Source organism: Misgurnus anguillicaudatus, chromosome 1 (assembly GCF_027580225.2).
Source record: "Misgurnus anguillicaudatus chromosome 1, ASM2758022v2, whole genome shotgun sequence".
NCBI classification, from domain to species: Eukaryota; Metazoa; Chordata; class Actinopteri; order Cypriniformes; family Cobitidae; genus Misgurnus; species Misgurnus anguillicaudatus.
The window spans coordinates 20300069-20312525 of NC_073337.2; positions in this window are offsets into that span (position 1 = coordinate 20300069).

Consider the following 12457-nt stretch of genomic DNA (forward strand, 5'->3'; position numbering starts at 1 on the left):
AAAATCTTAAAAAGTAAAATGTGCCCTTTATAGAGACATGAATAAAAAAGCCCTTCCAGAACCTAGTCAGCTGATACTGTAGGCGTCAACTGCACTTTATTGTCCTGAGAGAAAAACTGGCCATTAAAAAACAAACAACGCAGTCGCATTAAAACCATGGCGAAATTACAACAGTCCCATCAGGCTCGGAAGAAAAGTTCGGTAATTAGCGCTGAACCCCATCAGGAACCCGCGTTTATCTCAATTGTCAGTCATTTTTTGAACAAATATAATGATGTGCATGGGAGCATGAGACGTAAATGAAACGCCATTCTGGGATTCTCGGGGGATATTCCCTTGATGCCAGCGCAGCTGTGCGTGTATATGAGAAAACTAAATGAGAGACAAGCTCTTACACACAGACACTAACTCTCAGATTGGATAATGGCTATGAGTTTGTCGATATAAACACTGTAGATGCTTAACATTCTGGGGTCACAGGTCATCAAACACCCGACACACAGATAGCAGGAGTACTGCTGAATAGCAGTAGGCATGAGCCAGTAATTGCATACCTGCCTCTCTATCAACTATTGGAGCCTGAAATGCAGTACAGTTGAACCGTATCTGCTCGTTCAATGGCGGGAAAGAGAGAGAAGGTGATAAGGAAGAGAACTGAAGAAGTCCTTCTTGTAGCAATTTCTGGCAGGTTGTGTATAGTGTCCGTACAAATATTACAGATGTCCTTTTGTCATGAGAAACTTGACCCAATCCGCATTAAACTCAGAGCTCAAAAAAGCTGGTTTACCTGGATCCGAGATCAACCACTTTAAGCTCTGGAAAGAAAGCCCAAGCACGAGAAAAGCAGCACAACAGCCCCTGATATAAAGCCTCATCGATCCCTGTGTGCTGTAATTTGGCAGTGAAGGTTTGTCCTCTGCTTTGCTGAAGTTATGGACGAGCTTTGTGAATAGAGCTGTGCACGTGTCCACAGAGACACAGGAAGTCTCCCGCGCCCTTCAAAGAGGTGAGAATCCCTTAACAGACTTGCCAAAATTAAAAACGGTACTAAGCAAATTATGTTAAAATAAGAAAAATAAATCCAAGTATGACGAAGGTTGGAAAACTGCAAAAGCTCAGGAGAATATGCAGCTGTGTCTTGCACACAGGATACATACACTCTGTTGAAGGGGTCACATGAACAACAACGGGTTATTATTCCTTAACTTTGTGGTTGTTTTTAAGCTTTTTCTCTAAAAAGTAAACGTACACGGTTCTCATCTTCTTTCAGGTGACGATGACATACAGTATGTTTAAAAGAGCTGCTGGCACTGAGAATGGTTTTACTTCAACACACACGGGAAGTCTGACAAGCGAGTATGCAGTCGTAGGTACTGAAGTAATGTCAACTCAGAAATTCAGTTTTAAGGTACAAATAAAGTGCTCGGATGCAAAATCCTTTAAGTGCGTCTGACATGTTTTCTTGTGAATGAGCATTCTTTTGTTTGGGTTCAGTAATTTTACTTTAATGGTAATGAAAAGGTTATTAGTCAGTAATTGAATGCCTTATTTCCACAAATGTCACTTTAGTCATTTCATTAGTATTTAACAAATTTGACTGTCTTTTGCTGCAAAACCCTCTAAATGCATGCAAGAAGGAGTTTGCTGAAAAATCGTCATGGCCTTTAAATGACTCTGGCAACAAAATCCATAATATCCAGAAAACAAACAAAACTTATAGATGCATTTTTGGGAAATACATTTTTGATGGTTGTCTTGGCACACTCTCAGATAAAGGTACAAAAGTTGTCACTTGGACTTGTGTGCAGTCTGTACCCTTTTAATTCTTTCCCCGCCAGCTTTTTAAAAAAAGATGCCAGCGAGCACCAGCATTTTTTATGATTTTCACAAAAGTTTAATGTCTTCCATAAAATTTTCTTCTTTAAATATATAAACATCCAATATATCAAATGAAAGAACAGACCCTCTGTTTTGTATCCTATCTTCACTGGTTCTCTTTTTATTACCACTATGTAGGTTTCTTCAAAAACACAGTTTTTACTGGTTTTGGATCAGTGAATGTTTCAGTGTTTTAAAAGTAGGGTAAAAGTGCCACCTAGTGGATTATAGTGGAAATATGGATTTCAGTAAAAACTCGTCATTGGCAGGGAAGCATTTTCTTTTAATTGATGAGATTACTTGTCAATGTTGGGTAAAGATTTAAAAAGGTCCCATTGTGTACAGATACAGTGAGGAAAATAAGTATTTGAACACCCTGCTATTTTGCAAGTTTTCCCACTTAGATATCATGGAGGGGTCTGAAATTGTCATCGTAGGTGCATGTCCACTGTCCAGAAATCACAATATATGATTTGTTTTACTATTTATTTGTATGATACAGCTGCAAAGAAGTATTTGAACACCTGAGAAAGTCAATGTTAATATTTGGTACAGTAGCCTTTGTTTGCAATTACAGAGGTCAAACGTTTCCTGTGGTTTTTCACCAGGTTTGCACACACTGCAGGAGGGATTTTGGCCCACTCCTCCACACTGGCCTGTCGCTGAGAAACACTGAGTTTGAGCTCCCTCCAAAGATTCTCTATTGTGTTTAGGACTGGAGACTGGCTAGGCCACGCCAGAACCTTGATATGCTTCTTACAGCGGCCACTCTTTGGTTATCCTGGCTGTGTGCTTCGGGTCATTGTCATGTTGGAAGGTCCAGCCTCGACCCATCTTTAATGCTCTAACTGAGGGAAGGAGGTTGTTCCCCAAAATCTCACAATACATGGCCCCGATCATCTTCCTTGTTAATACAGTGCAGTCGCCCTGTCCCATGTGCAGAAAAACACCCCCAAAGCATGATGCTACCACCCACATGCTTCACAGTAGTGATGGTGTTTTTTTAGGATGGTACTCATCATTCTTCTTCCTCCAAACACGTTTAGTGGAATTATGACTTTCTCCCATGACTCTTCTGGATCATTCAAATGGTCATTGGCAAACTTAAGACGGGCCTGGACATGTGCTGGTTTAAGCAGGGGAAACTTCAGTGCCATGCATGATTTCAAACCATGACGTCTTAGTGTATTACCAACAGTAACCTTGGAAACGGTGGTCCCAGCTCTTTTCAGGTCATTGACCAGCTCCTTCCGTGTAGTTCATTGAGAACCCACGAGGTGAGATCTTGCATGGAGCCCTAGACCGAGGGAGATTTACAGTCATGTTTAGCTTTTTCCATTTTTTAATGATTGCTCCAACAGTGGACCTTTTTTCACCAAGCTGCTTGGCAATTTTCCCGTAGCCCTTTACAGCCTTGTGGAGGTGTACAATTTTGTCTCTAGTGTCTTTGGACAGCTCTTTGGTCTTGGCCATGTTAGTAGTTTACCCCCCAGTTTGAGAATTACTGATTTAACCCATAGTTAGGTAAATATTGGGCAGAGCTATCTGTTGGCTTATAAATAAAAATATGCTGGGTTGTTAATACCCATGGAATTAAACCAACATAATATTTTTAAAATTGTACTAATATGCACTATTTAGGTACTAAGTTGTGCTTTTTGAAATGGTACTGCCCCAGTGACAGCTTTTTTACCTTTTCTATGGGATTGCATACTAAACTAGGACATGAAGATTTTTTACCTAGACTAATCTTGATACAATGCATTCTGAGATTGCTTTCTCTGGTAGCCATGTGATGCCATTAATTTGGCCAAAAATAGGTATCTTGGAATGTTGTAAAATGTTGCCATCTACCTTATGGAAAACCCCTCGCATCTGGAACCCACACATAACGCCTTACTATTCTATCTAGGTAGGCAGCTTAATTGGATCAGAGCTAATGTGCTCTAAAAACAAACACAAACTGACACACACAAACCTACACAGACTGCACTGTGACACGAGGCAAATGTGTTGAGTAATGAATGTCCAGAAGGCCATCTAGGGCCATTTCCTGATGGATCTCTCTTTCTAACACACACTAACAAACTCACACAGAAATACAGATGACCTAAAGCTCCTGGGTCACTTTATCAACCCTGAGTGTCTTTTATGGACTAGAAATTTCCATCAATCACCCAAAAACGCTCAAACCTGGTCAGAGATTTACAGATGCACCTAAACATCACACACATCATACACTTGACACTCTCTCTCTCTCTCTCTCTCTCTCTCTATCTCTCTCTCTCTCTCTCTCTCTCTCTCTCTCTCTCTCTCTCTCTCTCTCTCTCTCTCTCTCTCTCTCTCTCTCTATATACTATCAAACTTCTCACACTCTTTCTCTGAAAATCCTCCTTTCCTTGGATTGAGAGAATGGACAGCTTCTGCAGAGGGAGAGAGAGAGATGTAGAGAGAGTCTGTATTCAGCATGATTTTCAATAGGATTACAGCTGTGATTTTGCCTGTCCCTCTTTGGCAGCAGCATGAAGGTCTTTTCACTGCTCCTTGTGTGGAATTGAATTGGATTTTGAGAGCTGTTGGGCCTGATTCCAGCAGGTGCTATAATCTGGTTAACTGACACTATGCAACTCTCACACCCAAAGCTGTATAAGAAACTATAAATACACTAAGATCTATCTATACCTTTTTAATAAAGATAAAAGTTAGGGTTGAATTTTCTATGTGAAATTAAACTGGGAGTGGGGACTGTCAGACATATGATTGGATGGATTTTTTGCATTCATCCTACACGAAGGCTGCCCTTGACCAAAGATTTTCCTAGTCGACTAGTCGACTATATACACTCATCGGCCACTTTATTAGGTACACCTTACTAGTACCGGGTTGGACCCCCTTTTGCCTTCAGAACTGCCTTAATTCCACGTGGCATTGATTCAACAAGGTACTGGAAACATTCCACAGAGATTTTGGTCCATATTGACATGATAACATCACGCAGTTGCTGCAGATTTGTTGCCTGCACATCCAGGGCACAAAGCTCTCTTTCCACCACATCTCAAAGATGCTCCATTGGGTTGAGATCTGGTGACTGTGGAGGCCGTTTTAGTACAGTGAACTCATTGTCATGCTCAAGAAACCAGTCTGAGATGATTTGCGCTTTATGACATGGCGCGCCATCCTGCTGGAAGTAGCCATCAGAGGATGGGTACATGGTGATCATAAAGGGATGAACATGGTCAGAAACAATACACGATGCTCAATTGGTACTTATGGGCCCAAAGTGTGCCAAGAAAATATCCCCCACACCATTACAACACCACCACCAGCCTGAACCGTTGATACAAGGCAGAATGGATCCATGTTTTCATGTTGTTGACGCCAAATTCTGACTCTACCATCTATATGTCGCAGCAGAAATTGAGACTCATCAGACCAGGCAATGTTTTTCCAATCTTCTATTGTCCAATTTTGGTGAGCCTGTGTGAATTGTAGCCTCAGTTTTCTGTTCTTAGCTGACAGGAGTGGTACCCGGTGGGGTCTTCTGCTGTTGTAGCCCATCCGCCTCAAGATTCGACGTGTTGTGCGTTCAGAGATGCTCTTCTGTATATCTCGATTGTAACGAGTGGTTATTTGAGTTACTGTTGCCTTTCTATCAGCTCGAACCAGGCTGGCCATTCTTCTCTGACCTTTGGCATCAACAAAGCATTTGCGCCCACAGAACTGCCACTCACTGGATATTTTTTCTTTTTCTGATTATTCTCTGTAAACACTTGAGATGGTTGTGTGTGAAAATCACAGTAGATCAGCAGTTTCTGAAATACTCAGACCAGCCCATCTGGCACCAACAACCATGCCAGTTTCAAAGTCACTTAAATTACCTTTCTTCCCCATTCTGACGCTCGGTTTGAACTGCAGCAGATCGTCTTGACCATGTCTACATGCCTAAATGCATTGAGTTGCTGCCCTGATTGGCTGATTAGAAATTTGCATTAACGCGCAGTTGGACAAGTGTACCTAATAAAGTGGCCGGTGAGTGTATATAGTCAGGGGGCATCTGATAATGGTTTGAGTTTTAGGGATTTTAACATTGTTTTATGTTACACAGACATACTGAACCATAATAATATTCCTCTAAAATATAAATTAAGCGCTCAGGCGGCCCGGCGATTTTAATAATTTATAAATGCAAAGTATTACATCAGTTACAATCTACAGCTTATGCTCTATTCAAACGGAATTCGCATTACCTTGTGACCTATAGTCCATTTGTTATAATTGCGAGGTTGTCTGTGATCTTAATTCCTTAATTTCTGACATCGCAGGGGAGCCAAATTTCAAGTACCTATTTTTTCCTGCTTGCAGAGAATGGTTTACCAAAACAAAGTTACTGGGTTGATCTTTTTCACATTTTCTAGGTTGATAGAAGCACTGGGGACCCAATTATAGCACTTAAACATGAAAAAAGTCAAATTTTCATGATACGTCACCTTTAAGTGCGAATCGGCATCTCTGTAATTTAGCCAGGTTTTTGTGGGTTCACATATAAATTTTCAAGCTTTACCTGTGCTGTTTTTTAATCTATCTTTTAATTTTTGTCTGTTTCTGCGCAGTCTCTGCAGCTGAGCAGCGCACACACATACTGGACAAAGATGCATCTCTCCGCATTCCTTGTGCAGGTTGAGGGATAACAAACCAACACACATTTACTTGTTGCTCATTATATTTTTCAGCTTTTAAACATCTAGTCTCTCCTTGTCCATGTTTCATGATTAATATTCATAATGTGCAAAACCTTTATTAAATGGGATCTCTGGGGTGGAGCTGTCAGCCACAACATAGTCTTTTCTTTAAAAACGAAATTGTGAATATTTTTGTTAAATTTAAATTAGAGTCAAACGAATGAATAAATAAACATGCAGTAAGATTAAACACTTCAAAAGAAAACCAACAGCATTAAAATCAAATGACTGAGGTTAGAATGCAAAAATAGCCTTTAACTCTTTCGCCGCCAGGGTTTTTTTTTAAAGTTGGCAGCCAGCGCCAGCGTTTTTCATGATTTTCACAAAAGTTTAATGCCTTCCAGAAAATGTTCTTCTTTAAATAAACATACAATATACCAAATGAAAGAACAGACCCTCTGCTTTCAAACAAAAAAAAGTTTCATCCTACCTTCAGTAGTTCTTTTGTAATCAGCTTTTGAATATGGGTAGGTTTCTGCAAAAAAAACACATTTTGAGCAAAAAGCAGAGATAATTCCATTTTTGTGACGGACTTTTCATAGAGATCCCATTCAGAGTGATCTTTAAAACAGACACGGACATGCAGCCGCTTGCCATAGGGCAATACTTCCGGTTTTAAAAAGTTGCCTTGTGGATAATAGCGGTATTGCGGAAAGACGGAAATACTCGTCATTGGAAGGGAAGCATTTTCTCTTTTGATTGACGAGATATCTCGTCAATGGCGGCGATAGAGTCAATATAATTTTTCTTTAAAAACTAAATAAATTTTATAAGTGTAGGATTTTTTAAATTAGAAACAAATTAATAAATCAATTGAAACACGTGAAAGGAAAATATCACATGCTGACAGCTTTACAGAGGTCAGAACACAACATATAGGTCCTATATATTATATTAAAGGTCACGTTCTTTCTGATCCCATTTTTAAGCCCTAGTTAGTGTGTAATGTTGCTATAATAGCATAAATAATAAAAATGATAAAGTTCAAAGTTCACTGCCAGGCGATATATTTTCTTTAACATAATTCCTCTTTTAAAGCCTACAGCGAATGGCCAGTTTGGACTACAGCCCTCTTCTTCCTGCTTTAATGACGTCAGTAGAACAGTTTTTTGACTAAACTCCTCCCACAGGAATACATCAGTCGCCAGCTAAGCTAACGGCAAGCTAAGCTAACGGCAAGCTAAGCTGCTATCGAATCACAACACACTAAACAAATTACACAATCAGAACTTGATACGCATTTCTGAAGGATGGACTTCATAGAACAAGAAAGAGATCAGCCAGTTTTGAGGACAGTGAAAACAGCACTATACAGATAAGTACATTTTGTGAAAAACACCTTGTTTTTTTACACGTGAAACATTAACACATGTTATATTGCTCAATGTAAACACAATCAAAGCTTCAAAAACACTGAAAGAACGGGATAAATAAATATCCTACAGCAAGTTGGAACACTTGAATGAGAAAAATGTGTGGAAATAATTAGGGCAACCGTTTTAAAATCTAATGAACATTGTTGTCAGAACGCAAACAAACTAAATATTGTCTATGCATTTACTGCGAATAAATAAAATATAAAGCAGACAACTAAAACACTAAAATAAAAACAGTGATTTGCCCCACGTCACTTTCTCCTTGAATCTCAGTCTTATAACAGCCTACTATAAAAAAGGAACCCAGTGTACACAGTTCCACACGAACGAACAATTGAATATGTGCCAGATAATGACACACATTACTTAACATTAGCGCTAGCGGACATTGGTAACATTGTATCCTCTAGAAATGATCACTCCACAAACCTGGTTTACAGTAAGTCTTGACATTTTTAATACTGTAATGTATTGTTATGCTTATTAGAGAATTAGCTTAAAAACATTTTAACGTCAAACCCTATTAAAATCAATTGTAAGTCAAGTCTCCAGTGGAGATTGCTATTCTTGTGGTGAGCGAAAAAGGCTGCCTACATGTATGCACTGAGAAGCCTGAGAAAAGGTACAGAAGCTGACACTGGGGCGGTACCTTTTCAAAAAGTACACATTTGTACCTAAAGTGTGCATATTAGTACCTCAAAGATACATGTTGGTACCCCCTGCAGGACATCACTTCTGGCCACTTCTGTACTGAGATACATGTTTAAGGTAGCTTTAACTCCTTGATGCTTTATACTTAAACAATTAAATGCACAGCCATGGTCAAACAAGACTATTAAGACTTTTAAAAATGGACCATAATTTACAGTCATATGAGATACAAACTGTCCAGATGTGATTAGTACCACTGATCTACAGCAGACTGGATGCCGTGGTTTAGTCTTAAGTGTCTCATCATGTTCTGGCTCCTCTGTGGGCTACAGTTAAAGACCAGCTAACATGGCAGAGACAAATGCATCTCATTACATTCAGAGGCCCGGACTCATAAAGCCCGTGTGAACCGAAACCAGACTCTAAGGTGGATAGGCAATCATTTGAGACCGTATCCAAACCTGCTATCAATCACATCCGATCAATGGAAAGATGCACGGGGCAGATCAGCACGATTAGATGTTTCTTACGGGTTTTTATGACACGCCATTGAGCAATCAGCGCAGAGGGATCAAATAATTCGTTTTATAAACAAGGTGTGATAAAACAGGCACAGATGCTGGACTGTTTATGGACTTTTGTACGTTTTAAAACACTATCTAGTTTCAGAATTTGTCAAACATTTGTGTTAGTTTGCGACAAGTGTGCATTTGATAACATTGTAACGGTATTGACATTTTAACTTCTTTTTGAGTAAAACGGTAAACTTCTTTGTCTCCTTTATGTGCCATCTTAAACAGTCATTATTTTAACACCTGAATAATTTGTGAAAATCACAGCTTGTTTGAGAATGATGTGATAGGAAAACATTCTGTTCACATGTGATACTGTATTTATCTTGATTTTTTCACACATCACATCACAACTATGTTCATCATTGGCACTGTTGTCTCTATGGTAACTATGTACAGTAGCTTTTACTTTGCTAAGAAACTTTTTAAAGTTTTTTAAATAGAGAAATTATTTTTTCATAAGTAAAGTTGTTATTTGTGATAACACCAAAACCAGACAGATTATTTGGTATTATATTATATTATATTATATTATATTATATTATATTATATTATTTGTAGTGAAATCCGTTCGTTAGATTATAAAATTGTTTAAAAGAAATGTGGCCCATGCTGGCAAAATGAGTCAAAATTGAGGATTTCACAAAAATAAGTACATTATGGCCTCGTCAAGTGATCCCAATTCCAGGGGCGGTTCTAGATATTTGAAGGCCCTTAGGCAAAATATATGTTGGAGGCCCCTCACATCCCTCAAATTTTCAGAATAATGTGAGAAAGTGTCAGGAAGTTTTTTTCCTGACCTTGTAAGAAATCATTTGAGCACTGCAGTAATCTAACATGTTTTCCTCATTACTTTTCTGTTTTTTATTAAGTTAACCAATGGATTAAATTTATGTAAAAATTTAATTAGAAATTTAATTAGAAATTATAACAAAGGATAACAGTTTTTAACAAAGGATAAATTAAAAAGACAACACTACATTGCAAAACCCCTCAAAAAACTACACTCTAAGAAAGGACGTGTTAATTTTTTACACATTGTTTTGTGTTATCTTATTTAACAATTTATGTGTTATTTTAACAAATAATGTGTAATTTAGTGCTGATTTTTGTTCATATAAATAAAAAGGACAACATAAGATGAGTTAAAACAACCAAAAATGTGTTGCATTCGCAGGTCCGGCTCCTGACATGAGATGAAAGGTGGGCCAAGTGATATTCCAGGTGGGCTTCTTTTTTTCTATTTGCTTTAATCTTACATGTCTATAGTTTTAATATCATGTATTTAAGACAATTGTTAGGGTTGTTTGTTATTGTTGTGTTTGTGTTTTCTTCATTTTTTATATTTTTTCTACATATTTTGGAACTATTTAGTAACTTTATAAAAATGGTTAACATGTTTTTTTTTACATTCTCTCTTTTTGCATTTGTAATATTTTTGGACCCCATAACAAATCTTGTATCAATTAAGTAACTTTAGATTTGATAAAAAGGGGCAGTTCTATTAAAATAACTATTTACATCAACTAAAACAAACTTGTTACATACTAAAAATGTTAATTATATCTGAAATGCTGTTTTTTTTAAGAATTATTCTCATGTCTGTTAATAACATTACAGATTTTTGGCCAAAAGATTGGCTATAATGTGGTGTGGCGCCAGGGTGGGCCAAGCTTCTGATTGGGAGAGCCAGGCCCACTCTAACAGCCCCCCCACACACATTGAAGCCGGGCCTGTGCATTCATTTAATTTCATTATCTCACTTTTGACGAAGATGGAATTTAGCAGCTTTTGCATGTGAGCTCTGCAGTACTATACAGTATATACCCCTGTGTTTCATGTGTATCTTGTTGGTTATATGCCATTCATTGTTTTTTAATCTTCATGTTATTCACGTTGGAATTAATTCTCTCTTTTCGTACTTTTGGATTATTAAACAATTTTGATCTGCACATAGGTCCCACCTTTGCGTCAGCATGCTACAAACAAAATCGGTTAAATACAAATCAATTGGAGTTGACTAATCAACACCAAACAGAAAAGGTTACACTCTTTCTTCTTTTCCTCTAAGACATTTGAAAACGGATAAAAGCGAGAGGCGAGAGCGACAGTTCATCTTGTCAGATTATTCAGAAGGGCAGAGGACACAGCGACAAGGGGTACAGCTACACTAACACACATGCACAGGTACAAACTCTGATATTTTCCCGAAATGTCAGTAGACTGCTTTTGATCATGTGTGTGTCTCTTAGACGACAAAAGAAAGGGAAGTTTGTGATTTTATCACGCTTGTCTTGACCAAAACAAAGTGAAGAATTAATACAGATCCGAGGTAAAGAAAGTTAAACAACAGGTGGATAACAAAGTGATTTCGCATCCACCTTGGTGTTATTTAGCTTACAATTTTGCAACTTTGCTTTAATTTATTATTATTAAAATATGAAAATCCATTAGATTTAAGGGAAAAAAAAGATTACACTATATAAAGCAGAACAAATTTAGTTTCTTTTCCTTTAATCATTACACACTTTGGGTCTTGGTGTTGTGTGTAAAACAAATGATATGTAAACAGGATTGGCGTAATAAGCATAAGCTTCAGCCGATACCTTTTCGGTCGATCATTTCTTTTGAATATTGTTTACATTGTAATGTAATGTTTGTGTTTTATTTGCTTGTAAATTGTCGTTTTGCATCTGGGTGGTTGGGTCAAATTGAAATATTTTCTGGGTTGATTAAATGTTAAACATGTACGATATTAAGCAGCTCTGTTAAAGGTTTTTAAAAGTTTATGTCTGCATAGGAATAACAAGAGAACCACCGTTTTAAGTCAAACAGACAGATGGATGCATGGATGAATGCATGGATAGACAGACAGACAGATGGTCAATGTGTTCACATGGTGAGCAGCATGGTGAGGTTACTGTAAAGCAGATGCAGACTGTGGTCTTAGCTACACTCGACTAAGCTCGCTCTATAAAGCCTGGCAGATCACAGACCAACCACAGGCACTGGCACACTGCAGCCCTCATATGCACCAATCAGAGCTCCCCAAAGTGATGTACGTTCCCACAACATGCAAGTGCTGAAAACCCTTTAAAATGCTTTTAAACAGCTTCGATCTACTGAGGCAGACAAGGTCATCGCAGTGTTAACCGACTGTGGCATAGCAGCCAGCGTGACCTTTGATAAGACAGAATTCTGAGAAAATGAAAATAACAGACTACTGTCGCAGCCGGCTGAC